Source organism: Nomia melanderi, chromosome 1 (assembly GCF_051020985.1).
Source record: "Nomia melanderi isolate GNS246 chromosome 1, iyNomMela1, whole genome shotgun sequence".
In the NCBI taxonomy this organism is placed as follows: Eukaryota; Metazoa; Arthropoda; class Insecta; order Hymenoptera; family Halictidae; genus Nomia; species Nomia melanderi.
Window position 1 is genome coordinate 22,480,937 of NC_134999.1, and position 12,565 is coordinate 22,493,501.

Consider the following 12,565-nt stretch of genomic DNA (forward strand, 5'->3'; position numbering starts at 1 on the left):
TTATTATTGAAAATTGTTAAATATTATTGAATATTTATTATTGAACATTATTGAATATTATTGTATATTATCGAATATTATCGAATATTATCGAATATTATCGAATATTATCGAATATTATCAAACATTATCAAACATTATCAAACATTATTCCAATTCCAATAAAACTGATCGCCAATCGCCACAAGTTCAACCTAACCAAAGTCCATTTCACAGCTGCTTCACAGCCATCCAGTCGGTCCGTCGATCGTCGGATTTTCAAAACACGCCTCGAAAATACCATCCCCGCGTCGCTCGGGTTGTGTTAACGACCTTTGGGCAGATTGGACCGCCTTCTGCCCGGCCGTCGTAAAGCTGTCCGCTCTCATAACCGTCCCCGCGACACCTTCGCGCGCCACGTGACGAAATAAGCTGTCTCTCGTGGAGGGAACCGGGAGTTTCGGATTTTACGAGCGCGGGATGAAGAATCTCGCGGGCGCGCGTATAAAGTATCCGCTTTCGAGCGACCGTGCGCTTGGAAATCTTGGGTCGCGATGGATAATCGGTTGGACGGGTTCGAATGGAAACGTTCGTGAAATTGTTGTTGATGGTTTAATGGAATTGATAGTTAGGCACGATGGCTTTTCTGTTGTTTTAATGTATAAACTATATATTATATACATATATAAAAAAATATATATATAAACAACAATTTATTTATTTTTTATTTCACCAATGTTTCCATTCCAATTTATATATATTTATGGCCACGAAGCCGCAATAATTAATATATTTGTATATTATATATATTATATATATATTATATATAATATATATAAATAATTAAAAATATATATATAAACAACAATTTATTTATTTTTTATTTCACCAATGTTTCCATTCCAATTTATATATATTTATGGCCACGAAGCCGCAATAATTAATATATTTGTATATTATATATAATATATATATATATATATAAAGTATGTGACAGCTATACATATTGTATATTATATTATATATTATATTATATATTATGTATTATATTATACATTATATATATTATATATGGAAAATTTATAATATATAAATATATTAATTATTCTTGGTGACCATATATATTTTTTCTTGTATACAAATTTTCCTATATAAGAAAAAAATTTATTGAGAAAATTCTAATAAAAATTAACAAAAAATTTCTCCTTCATATTAATTCAATAAAAACTTCTTGCATAATATATAGAAAAATTATAAAATATAAATATATTTATCATTTTTGATGGCCATATATACAATTTATTTATTTTATATCCCATATATATTTATATATAATCCCATATTAATTTTAGTCACTTCCTCAAAGAAAAGACTTTAAAGCACCAAGCAAACGTTGAAGACACCGTTAAAGAATTTATTAATACTAAAGTTATTAATAATAAAAGTTAAATAACATTATTCACGTAACAGTTTATTTCCTAATTAATTGAATATAAAAGCCCCTAAATTGTTTATTTTTGTTAAACTTTTTTTTGTTTTTTAAACTTGCTTTTTATTTTTGTTAAACTTGTTTTTTAATAACAATTGAAACATATAATTCCAATAACAATCTGGCGTGTGCCTATATATACTCTCTTCATTACCTAATTTTATTATTACACCGTCGTGTTTATTTTCGTAAGTTCACGCGAGTAACATTTCTGACGGGAAGCCAAACCGAAGACGCTTGATCGTACACTTCACCCAAATTCGTCACTTCCGCGATAATCTGCTGCCAAGTATCACGCGATACGTTTCGAAATCGGATAATTCCGAATTTCGAAATTAAAATGCAAAACCACGACGTAAATGTCATCAGTTGAATATAAGTCACGAAATTAAAGGCTAGTTTCCACCAATTGATAAAACTAGTCAGATTTACATCGTGTTTGGAGTCATTTCTATGAGAAAAATGACAGTGGTCCATCTGTACTATGATTGAGAAGATAAAGTTAAAATTAAATTGAAAATTGCAGTTGAAATTTTCTTTGTTGCATATTTATCCTTACCGTCTCGATTTTAGCACCGGTGTATTGCTGAGATTGTGCTGATTAAAATGAGTCCAAACACGATGTAAATCCGACTATTTTATCAATTTCATGAAAACGCGCCTTTAATTTCACGATTTACACTAAATCTCTGAAGCTAGTCCGATTCCCATCGTCTTAGGGCTCATTTTAATCAGCACAATCTCAGCAATTCACTGGCACTATATTTGAGAAGTTCAGACTAAATGACTGCAATCGAAATTTTCCCCATTGCATGTTTCTCTCTGCCTTCATCAGACTCTACCGAGTCAATTCTTAAACAAACAGCATCCTTCTGTCTTCTGCTCGCGTAAGTTCCACTGCAGCAGCCCGAAACCGTAGAATCTAAGCGATCATGTACTCTCCAACACAATCGACGGCCAATTTGTCCCGCGGGGTCGCGTCGCGCCGTTTCTCATCAGACTCTCCAAGGAGTGCGTGACGCGCTGACGCAACCCGCTTAATTGACACAGTTTTTGATACGAGCGCGATACGTGCTCCTTCACTGGGTCAACGTTCGTTTCTTATTAACGGCAATTAACACCCGCGTATAAACGTTTACTAATGACGTCAGTGTTGCTGTACGCGGAACGGTTCGCAATGATCCCGAGTCGACCGCGTCGCGCTCCATCGAGCTGTTTATGTCGAGTGTCGCCATATACAGGGTGTTCACGGTATTACTAACGTCCTTTCTTGTAAACAGTAAATATTAGAAAAAATAATAATAAAGAAAATAAAGAAAATTTCAATCGCAGTAAATTAGTCTTACCTTCTCAAATATAGTGCCAGAGGATTGCTGAGATTGTGCTGATTAAAATGAGTACAAATACGATAGGAATCAGACTACTTTTACGATTCGATGGAAACGAGCCTTTAATTTCATGAATTACATCAAATCTGTAAAACTGGTCCGATTCCTATCGTGTTTGGACTCATTTTAATCGGCAGAATCTCAACATTCTACCGGTACAAGTAAAAGTCATCCAAATCGATGATGCCATTAGTATCACGCATAATTACCGAATTATTGAAATATATGTGCTATTATTAGCACAGAATCGACAGGTTTCGCAGCTGTATGTGTTCTCGTCGATTTTTCGTCGTTCGTGATCGGTGACGTTATCGATGATTAATCATTCATACGGCGAGCGCGCGTGGATCCGTGGAAATCATTCAGATTGCCGCGGCGTGCGCGGTTCATGGAAATCGACAGTGGAAAGGAAAGTGTGCGCCCGAGAATTTTTCGCTCGAAAATATCGCACGGGTTCGCCGTGAAAGCGGTCGTAACGGCCGGTTATCAACGGGCACCTGTAATTAACCGGGTCACTGGCACACGCAGCGTCGAACGTAATAGCTGATGACTATTCATTCGGTGGGATTGTTTACCTTTTTTTTTGTTTTGCTATTTTGGAAGTGGTGTAAATGGATTTTTTTAAAAAAATGAGATATCATATGATTTTTTATTTGTAATTAATCAATATTTAATTTTTGTTTAAAAATGACAGTGCTTTGTTTAATTTAAAATTGGTAAATAAAAGAAACTGCGAGGTGATTGGTCATGAAAGTAATATAAGTGGACTCTTTTGAAAAATGAGATATTATATGATTTTTTATTTGTAATTAATTAATATTTAATATTTTAAATTATTTAATTTCAATTGTAGAAATTTTAATATTTAAATAAAAGAAACTGTGAGGTGATTGGTTGTGAAACTGGTGTAAGTGGATTCTTCTGAAAAATGAGATATCATATTATTTTTTATTAATTTAGTGTGAATTTTTTATTTGTAATTAATTGATATTTAATATTTTAAAAAATGCCAATGATTTATTCAATTTAAAATCGGCAAATAAAAGAAATTGTTTCACTGTTTACAATGATATTCTGTAGAATTCAATGAATCTAAACCATTTGATAATAATATTGGTATTAATAACAATCGATAAAATAAATAATTCTTGATAAACTAATATTTACAATTTATTCATTTACAAAAGTATCCATAAATTCTTCTATTCCCAAGCAATGCATCACCTGACAAATATCCTCACAGCTAATATATTTCAAGTGATATTTAATTGTTCATAATTGAAATAAATGATTTTTACAATTGACTAATTATGAAAATGAAAATAAATCAAATTACATATTGATCAATTAGTAGAAACATTGCCAGACTTGGCATAATTAATTTATATTTTTCAATTGACTAATATGCTAACATTTAATTTTCTCGAAACAACAAAAAATCAGTAAAGCAGTGGATCAGTAAAAATATAGTATTACATATATATACATTTTATAATAAGTAATAATTAATATTATAATGAATAATAATAATAATAATTCGTTGTTGTAGTGCCTTTAAGACATCATTAATTCCAAAACGAAAAAATTAAAAACAGTCATTTCGAGCTGTCGTCTAGTATCAAAGAAATCCCGATCAAACTCTCACCCAATATTAAAAAAAAAATTGCTATCCCATAAAAACCAGTACACCATAAAGAATAAGCTTAACCCATAATTTCCCCTGAATAGCACCGTGCAAAATCGAAGAAATCCTCGTCAAACTGTCACCCAACACACACATAAAAGAAAGAAAAGAAAAAAAATACAAGCACCATACACTCGCACCGAGGGAAACAAAAGCAACTGTATCATTTCGCCGGAATAATACGGGACCGGAGGGTCCCGAGCGATCCGAATCAGACGATTTACGGGGAATTGCAACAAACCGCATCGTTAGGGCTCATTACCGGGTAAAAAGCATCGGCCGCCGTGCGAACGCGGGCAGCCGGGACGCTCGCCCGGCAAAAACCGTGAACACGCGATGCAACGAGGCCGGAACAATATAAAGACGCCGGCAAAAAGCGCGCCGGGGCGGCGGCACTGACAGATACGAGTTTATTTACAGAAACGGTTTTAGCGCGACGACGACAAACGCGTCAGGTACACACCGCGCAACGCGTCCGGCGCTCCGCATATAGAACGTCCGCTGCGCGCGCCGCCCGCGTACTCGCACGCACGCGCGAACCTGCGCGCGGACGCGGCGCGCCACGACTCCCCGCGGGAACGCGCGGCGAGCGGCGACGCTTTAGGCGCTGTGCACACGGGCATGCGTGGCGGATGGATTTGACAGTTTCACGCGGGAATTTTGCGGTTGAGGAATTGTGCGATTGTTTTGGAACCGTATGAGGTTAAATTTTTGTGAATTTTAGTGAAATAATATTGTTTTTATTTGTTTCTCAGTTTTATTAGGTTAGAATTTCTTCTTTATTTAAGTTGAAAAGTTGTTATGTAATTATTATCGGAAGCATATGAGGTTAGATTGACTTTTTACATTTTAACACGTTGAATACTTCGCGGGGGTCACTGGAGACCCACAACCAAATCGAATTACTATAATTCACTGAATTAAACCATGATTATTTGAAAACATTTCTATGTTATAAATAATACTAACTAATGTGACATTCAGCTAAATAAACACGTAATAATAATAATGCAGTTCAATCAAATAATTTAATATTACATTTTTCCATTTAAATTAAAAACAATATTATTTATTTATACTAAATTTTAGTATACTAAAAACAATATTATTTGTCATTCGAGAATTTGGTTCTTTCATTGTTTGTTTTTTAGGTTAGGATGCACTGATTTTTGTAGCTTCTAGGTTAGGTTGATTTTTTGATATTTTCTGATTTTTATGAATTTTTTTATAATTTGTTTCTCAGTTTTCTCTAGATTAGAATCACTTGTTTGTTTAAGTTGAAAAATTGTTGTGTAATTATTTGAGAAATTATGAGCGTGATAAGATGTAATTATAATTAGTTGTGAAGTGTATAATAAATGAATATATATTAAATATTATTCGAATAGGATTTTCGCCACGGAAACGTGTGAAGAGCAGAAGCGGTTTTAGAGTCTGTGCACACGAGCATGCGCAGTGGCTGATTTGATAGTTTTAGGCGGAGAAATGTGGGGTTGAAGAATTGTTATTATAATTATTTCAGAAACATATGAGGTTAGAGTAGGTTGACTTTTTGCTATTTTTTGATTTTTGTGAATTTTAGTGGAATGAATAGTAGTATTGTTTTAGTTATTCGAAATATTAATTTTCTCAAGTTTTGTTTTTTGCACTTAACCTCATTGTATAAGATTAAATATAATTATAATTAATTATGAAGTATATAATTAATGAATAAGTATTACATAAAATAATTAAAGCAATATAATTAAGGAAAAAGATCTAAAATATAAATATTCAATTAAAGTAATATAATTAAGAGAATTAATAAATCCAAAATATAAACATTCAACTAAAATAACAAAATTATCGCAAATAATAATTTTTCCACGAAACGACTGAATTCATATAAACTAAATTATTCCAAACAAATAAAATTTAGCACACATACACGCATGCGTGCAGAGTGCATCGCGTCGATCGGATGACTCGTGGAAGATACGTAAGACGTAATCGGTTCCGCCGAATACGGCAACCGCTTAATAAGGATTCATCGGACGTCGTCATTGACGAAGACCGAACGACGAACGTTGCTATATCGAGATATTTCACCTCGATAGTACTCTCGATTGCCTTTTTAGCGACTCGACCTGCGCTGAGGCACGGCTACGGTGTTATTTATGCGCAGAATCATTTTTGATAATCGTCGTGATTATTTTTCTTTCTATCGTTAATTTTTAATTAATTAATTACTTTAATTAATATGTAACAATTATTTTTTATTTAATTACTTACTTCAATTAATATGTAATAATTATTTTTTAATAATTACTTTTTTAAATATAAATAATTAATTTTTAATTAATTAATTACTACAATTAATATAATTACTGTAATTAATTTTAATTTCTATCACTTTTGTTTCTATTTTATGATAATTCTCATGGAATTGCACGGTGTAATTATACAGGGTGAGTCACCTAACCTCTAATATACATGATGCCAAAAAGATTTTTGCCATTTTTTTTTAGAGATTTCAAGGTCACCTTGAATTTTTCAAGAATTGAAAATATTTTGATGAAAGTATTGCTGATATTTCATTGGTTATTAAGTCAAGGACGTATGAAGGTCAACACTTTTATATTCAGCATTTGATTGAACTGTCAAAAAAAAAGGTGTTAATGTAACCTCAGTTGGTTAATTATTATTAAATATAACTTTTACTGGACAATTATTATGAAATATAACCGTAATTGGTTAATTACTATCAAATATGACCTTAATTAGTTAATTATTATCAAATATACCTTGTCAATAGTTTCATTCAGCAATGATTTATCATCAGCAACTTATCAGTAATATTTCATATTAAACATTTACATTAACATAACCTCAATAGGTTAATTACTATCAAATATAACCTCAATTAATCAATTATTAACATAACCTTAATCGGTTAATTATTATCAATTACACCTCGCCAACGCTCATTCGTCAATGCAAATCGCTAGCATCTCCCGAGGAAATAATTCCCCCAGTACAGTTCGCGGAAAGGTAAACTTGGCTACAGAAGGGAAACCGAATCCGATGATTCAATTTCCATTTCCAGTCGGCAAGGAATTCACTGTCGACGGCGACGAAAGCGAAATCGCAGCTCGATTATAACAGTCACGGTAACGTTATCGCATCGCGTAACACTTGTTTCAGCGAATGTACCGCGGAGCCACACGGTCCCGTCTGCGCGACGACGGCCACCATTTCTTCTTCGCGTCCGCCGTGCTCTCCCCCTTTCGCCGGGTTGGCCGCTCGCTCCTCGCTTTTTGCCGCGTTTCCGTCATCTCCTTTTCTATGTGGTTCTACAGTGTGTTCAACGAATCCGGGCACCGGATATAAAATAAAATAAAATAAAATGAATTCAAATAAAATGAATTCAAATAAAATGAATTAAAATAAAATAAAATAAAATAAAAACGCACGAGGTGGGTTTTAGGCAGGACATTGGTTTTTTTAAAAGATGTTTATGTAAGTGTTAGATTGTCACATATAAAGGGGAATTTAAATTTTTTAATGTATGAAAGGTTCGATTTTTAGGTTAGGTTCACGTGAACACCAATTTTTTAGTAATGAATATTTTTAATCAGAATAGCAATCATTGGATTCTACGTATATTTTCCAACAAGTTTTTAGATTTTTAAGTCGATTTTTATAACAATCCGGCGTTCTAGCATTAATAAGTCATTTAATGGTGTTTTGAACGGCTTGATTTCTGAAAGGTTTTTTCTTTTTGGAAGTGACTTCAATACCAATGAATTGCTGAGATTGTACTGATTAAAATGAGTACAAACACGATGGGAATCGGACTAGTTTTACGATTCGATGGAAACGAGCCTTTAATGTCGTTAATTACATTAAGTTGGTAAAACTAGTGCGATTCCTATCGTGTTTGGACTCATTTTAATCGGCAGAATCTCAGCAATCCACTGGCACTAAAATCAAGAAGATCAGACTAAATTACTGCAATTGAAATTTTCCTTCCACTTCCAGTCAGTTCCTCTAAGGAAACTACTTCCTCCTATGTCTTGCTCGCTTAAATTCCACTGTGGCCCGAAACTGTGAAATTTAACCGAGCATCACTGTATTTGGTGCCATCACTCGTTGAACTCACTGTACACTCAGTTAAAATCGTCGCCGCGCCTACGCCTCTTAAGCTGCTGCACAATTAAACGCGAACAGCCCGCACAGAGGTGCAGTTAAGGTCAAATTATAATTTCCTCCATTTCAGCAGTCCAATTCCGAGAAAGACGGTGAAAGTGCTGGCCGGACGGTAATAGTACCCATAGACGTGCGCGAAGAAATATTTCCAGACCCACACCGGCATGGAACAGCTTCCGACAATTTCTACGTTTTTCCCAACGGACAATTTATTACACTCAACGCTGGTAACTCGTTCATTATCCACATCCTTTTTATATTTTCTTCCCCTAGAGCCTGTTTCCATGGAACATTATACCTAGAACTGTTTAAAAGGAACAACGCAATCTTGCCAGTATCGCAGCTGGATTTTTTCAGTGGCAGCACGTAGAATGTAATTTATATGATAAACTGTGAATAATGCAGAACGTTCACCATTTAATGGTGTACACTTATAGTATATGGATCCAGGAAATTATTGGTACAATAATTATTTAGCAGCAGTTTATAAAAACTGTTGTGTACTTTTCTGTATAAATATTGTTTTATAGGTTAGTTAGTTCTGTGTATTTATATATTTTTATATAGTGTCAGTTCTGTAAACTAAAGTGGTCATTTTCTGTGTTTTATGAAGTAGCGTACAGTGGTTGTGCACTGTATATATATATATTTTTTTATATATTATGACATAACGTTAGTTCTATATATTTATATATTTTCATATAAAGTCAGTTCCATACATTAAAATGCTCATTTTCTGTGTTCCATGAAGTAGCGTACAGTGGCTATGTAGGAAACAGTTAATTAGATCTAATATTCTTTAGTGTAAATTACAACTTGGACCTCGTTTGTTTTATACGATCAAGTGGAGTGTTTGTTATTACTCTCAGGAGGAAGTTTCACTCTTTCGACAGCCTAAGAAAATGTTCAGGCCAGTTTCAAAGTTCATTTGCAACTTGTGGTGGGATGTTTGTTGTTTAAACAATGGTCTACTTTTGGAAGTGTTTATTGATCTTGGATGTATGTATAATATTTCTGAAGTTCAGAAATTCAGGCTTCCTGATACTCTAAAGACAGGTATTATTTCTCTAATCTCATCTAAACAGTTAATATATTTAATTATTTGATATGAGTATTTAATTATTTAGTTAAAATCGATACCATTGTTTCAATATTTAATATAAAATTTAATTATCTAATATGATCATTCAATTATTTAACCTAAAATTTAATTATTTACGAACTGCATAGTAAATTAACAAATTTTAAATATTATTAGGACAATTTGTTTATTAATTGTGAACGGTAACAACATTTAATTTGAATTAAATTAATGATACTAATTTAATATGATTATTTAATTATTTGATATGAGTATTTAATTATTTAGTTATAATCGATATAATTGCTTCATCATTTAATATGATTATTTAATTATCTAACATGGTCATTCAACTATTTAACATAAAATTTAATTATGTATGAAGCACATAGTAAATGAATAAACATTAAATATTATTAGGACAATTTGTTCATTAATTGTGAACGTTTACAACATTTAATTTAAATTAAGTGAATTAAACAGTTAATATATTTAATTATTTGTTATGAGTATTTAATTATTTGGTTATAATCGATATAATTGTTTCATTTAATATGATTATTTAATTATTTGATGAGTATTTAATTATTTAGTTATACTCCATAAAATTGTTTCATTCAACATGATTATTTAATTATTTAACCTAAAATCCAATTATTCGATTATTCAATTATTCAATTATTCAATTATTTATACTTATTTTGAGTCATTAAGGCAAACATAGAACATTCCTCAGACAGAAAAGTCTCTCAAAGAGACAAATGTCGGGACCTCTTTAATTGACCCATTTTCCAGGAGCACATGCTCCCACTAATTTGCACGATCATTCAGAAGATTAGCGATTCAACGGAGCACAAAGTGAGATTAATCGTTCCGCAATTCTTAATCAAAATAACAATTATTGGATTGGATAATAATTGTTATTTCGATTAAGAATATTAATTACTGAAAAATTGTTCATATCAACCTAACCTAATTAATTACAAAATATCTATCACTAAAAAATTGATATTCATTTCAACCTAACCTAATTAATTAAAAATATTCATCACTAAAAAATTGATATTCATTGCAATCTAACTTAATTAATTAAAAATATCCATCACAAAAACATTGATATTCATTTCAACCTAACCTAAAAATCAGTGGTTCCATAGGTTAAAATTTATCATCCAGTAATTTGCACGATCATTCAGAAAGTTAGCGATTCAACGGAGCACGGAGTGAGATTAATCGTTCTGCTGTGCACACACAGAGGCGAGCGTTATCCGGTCCGAAGACCTCGACACTTCGGCACTCGAGGACTATCTCGAAAACCACTACACGAATCGATCTTCTCACTTACGACCCTCCTTTCGACAACGGCACGCCTCTGTTTCGTTTGAAGGCCCCCATAGACGACGGAACCTACCGCGACGCAGGCGTCGCTTAGACGTGCATGAGGTTATGTTCACTTTTTGATAGTTTGTGATTTTTGTGAATTTTCAGGATTTGTTTCGTTGTTTTTAGGTTAGGATGCTTTTTGTAGCTTCTAGATTAAGTTGACTTTTTGATAGTTTCTGACTTTTGTGAATTTTCATGGTGTAACTGGGATTGTTTTTAGTTATTTGAGGATTTGTTTGTTTGAGGTTAGGATGCACTGCTTTTTGTAGTTTCAATGGAATAAATAGGTTTGTTTTTAGTTATTTAAGGATTTATTTGTTTCTTCGTTGTTTTTAGGTTAGGAAACACTTTCTTTTTGTGGCTTCTGAATATATTGTATAATCATTTCAGAAGAGAATGAGGTTATGTTGACTTTTTGATATTTTCTGATTTTTATGAATTTTCATGGAGTAGATAGGATTGTTTTTATTTATTCGAGGATTTATTTGTTTCCTTGCTGTTTTTAGGTTAGGATATACTGATTTTTGTAGCTTGAATGGAATAGATGTGATTGTTTTTAATTATTCGAGGATTTATTTGTTTTTAGATTAGAGTGCACTGCTTTTGGTAGGTTCAATGGAAGAAATATGTTTGTTTTTAGTTATTGAATGATTGAAATGAATTAAATTAAATTAAATTTAATTTAATTTAAAAAAGACATGCTGACTTCCTGCTGATTGACTAATTAACAAAAAAATGCTGACCTCTCACTGTTCGACTAATTAAATCATTTGTCCACAATGTACTCCTCCAAATAAAAAAATATCAAAATATCAAAATATCAAAATAAATAATAATGGTAATTATTATTATTATTCACTGGAAAACAGTCGTTCATTTATTCCACAACGTAATTGTTGTTTCGGCTCGGAATGCGAGTTGCACACAAAGCAACGTCGCGAAGAAAAGCGAGCGTTCGTGCGCGAGTGTAATTTTATCCCGGGCTCACCTGCGAACAGGCAGGTGCGCACTCGCTTCCAAGGGTTCGGAAAGTTACGTCCGACCGAAACGCGCGTTCACCTGCCGCCTGCGGGGTACTCTTATGTCGCGAAATTAGCCGAATGCAACTTCGGCCTCTCTTAAGTGATAATCGGCTGAAAGTGAAGGTTAGTAAACAAACATCCGGCCACTGTCACGTTTTAACGATGAAATCACCGGGCAGGTGAAAATTGCCCACTCCTGATTTCTTAATTTTGCGGTTGTCGGAGAGATGATAGGATTCTGAAATTATTGGAGAAATTAATGAGGAGAATCTTCGGTTTCTACGTTTTTAATTGTATTTTTATGAAAATTTGATGTTTTAGTATTGATAAATTGTTTAATGGTGTTTTGAA

The 12,565-nt window shown here is 32.9% G+C and overlaps 1 protein-coding gene and 1 long non-coding RNA gene across 23 annotated transcripts in view; one reads left to right on the forward strand and one right to left on the reverse strand.

Annotated features, from left to right (window-relative positions):
- The window catches only part of LOC116433269 (uncharacterized), a 115,038-nt gene that overhangs the window by 37,418 nt on the left and 65,055 nt on the right, over positions 1–12,565 (forward strand). Inside the window, exon 3 of one of the 22 annotated variants that reach the window (XM_076366505.1) lies at positions 8,799–8,955. The exons of 20 other annotated variants lie outside the window; for them this stretch is intronic. The gene's annotated coding sequence lies outside the window, so the exon portion shown is untranslated. Of the gene's footprint in view, positions 1–8,798; positions 8,956–11,099; positions 11,253–12,565 lie in introns of those variants that run through there. One more of the 22 variants, XM_076366506.1, reaches the window with a different exon arrangement.
- LOC143174422 (uncharacterized) overlaps positions 1–12,565 on the reverse strand; it is a 94,749-nt gene that overhangs the window by 37,407 nt on the left and 44,777 nt on the right. The gene's annotated exons all lie outside the window — the stretch shown is intronic.